Consider the following 2,456-nt stretch of genomic DNA (forward strand, 5'->3'; position numbering starts at 1 on the left):
TACCACCTAATGTGTATTGTCGGTGTCAATGCAAGACTCAATCGACATCCCAATCACACCTACAAAGATACTAGAAGCACTAAATCCCAAGGAAAAATATTAATTTTTTCATGAATACACAATGCACTATGTAATCCAAATATTGCAATTTGCTACAAAGGAAACTATCACAAAGTGACTCATTTATTTATAGAATAACACCATAATACATGTGCATAGAGGAGAGTTATTTCTCCACAAATATCAGTCTAGCTTCTATCCCACTATTCTAACCTTAGCATATGGAATCTTGCTTTACAAATCTTTTTAACTAGGATGAGAGAACTATGCACATGAATCAATCACTAATTGCTCTAGTTCAACTCAACAATATGCAACTCAATTAGTTCAATAATTTTTACTATTACCATGCAAACATCCAATAAATTAAAGAAAGCAATATGTACCATATTTTTTTAATCCTAAATACTACTTATCGAAGAGGATCCAAGGTAACTACTCACACTTAAATCTAAGAGAGAAATTTACAAATTACAAGGATGACATCTCAAACCCAAATGTCCCAAGCATACCTAGACATTTCAAAAACTCAACGGGTATCAAATATATTTTCAAAGCCCAAAGACATAAAGATTACTTAAAAGCTAAAACACTTATTATCAAAAAGCACCCAATGTGACACAGTACATAAGTAAACGATGAGTCATAGAGACCTTGTTATTAGAACCAAAGTTTGTCCACAAGGCTATGATGCACTTACTAAAATTTTTCTAAACAGAAGTGCATGGTGTTTCAATTTTAACATGATGGTCAACTCAAATATTGCTTACACAATACTCTATGGCATTCAATATAAGGCAAACATGTAGTCCCATGCAACAATTTACAAGGCACTTCTATCAACTCACTTACTCTTATATGTATCACAACTTATACTACTAGTAGAGCATGAGTCTTTGTCCTAGAGCCATTCAAGGGCTTAGAAATTAGGAACCAAAGTTAGCCTTTAGCAGTATATGGGAGTCACTATGAGAGAGGTAGAGACATGTGGTCCCAAAGGTTAACATAAGCACTAAGAAGCTATTCCATAGTGTATGACATAATTATCATAACAAAAACGATATAAGTTAGCCTGTACTCATAAATGCTACTTTATAGTTTGCATAATACATATCACAAGCCACAAACCATCCAATATTCAATTGTAAGTGAGACCATACTCCTAGATTATAGGCATACAATATCATGATGACTCATTCCAATAGCATGTGTGATCGATGTGATCAAAATATAAGCTAAGGAAATTGTTGGTCTTATTAGTACAAAGTGAGAGGACACAAACCAAAGAAAGCATAAAGACAAAGGTACAATGTTAGGAATAACTATAACACTTAAAGATCTTCAAATCAATATTAATAAGGAAAATCTTTCCATGAGAGGATAGCTTGCACAAAACACCTCCTATTTTGTTAGTATAACTAGTGCAAGAGACAACAGGTTAAATGGACACTTTTTGTGTAGACTCATGCAATATAAGAATCAGTCCCATTTAGTCATGTTTGCACTCTCATTGAGTTTTTTATAAACTCCCATCATTACATTGGCCACCTCAATTTAAAGTAGAGTATATATCTATTTTTCCATGCCTTTAAAGATAAGAGCATGTGTCTTACTTTAGTATAGAAAGATAGTGGACTATAGAAAAACTAGCTTGTCAAAGTGCCTAGATTATCTAGATTATGGGAGGCAAGAAGATTCCCACTAAGGGTGTCTTACCCCATTATGAAACATTATCATTTAAGAAGTTCTAAAACCCTTGTTTAGAGAAGCAATTTCACTATGCTAATAGAAAACATGTGATGAATTTCTAAGAGTTAGCAAAAAAAGACTTGACTACTAGACAATGCCCAAATTGGAGTTCAATGAGCCTAACATAATCCTAGTTCAGATGGTAAGTAGTCAATACACATGGGCCTGCATGACAAAGAGTGTCAACAGTTCGTTGGCCACATGTCATGCCTGACTTGGCTATGGTATAGAGTATTATTGTTTAAAGTAGGTCATTGAACGCAATACTGACTTTACACACCAAGCACTCTTGAACTGTCTTTCAATGTCTTGTATTGATCGAGCCCTCCAAATTGGGATGAGGCCTTGCAGTAAAAGAAACATGGAATGCACTTGGTTGTACTTTGTGTCAAGATTATAGTTGGAAACAGTTGCAAGTATCTATGTGAATCCTAGTGCCCACATCAATGGATTCACCAACTGGACCATCACAAACTACAAATAAACAAGAACTCAGCATTTGCAACATCAATTTGTATAGATACAAAACATTGTAGTGGTATACATGTTTGTTGCCCCTCATATATAGTGAATAAATTACTTGGCAAGATGCCAATGTAGTACATGTGAAATGTTATTCACTAACATGAGGTGAAGGGGGAGGCTTT

Source organism: Lygodium microphyllum, chromosome 7, assembly GCF_053477565.2.
Source record: "Lygodium microphyllum isolate KBCC chromosome 7, Lygodium_microphyllum_v1.1.10, whole genome shotgun sequence".
Lineage (NCBI taxonomy): Eukaryota > Viridiplantae > Streptophyta > Polypodiopsida > Schizaeales > Lygodiaceae > Lygodium > Lygodium microphyllum.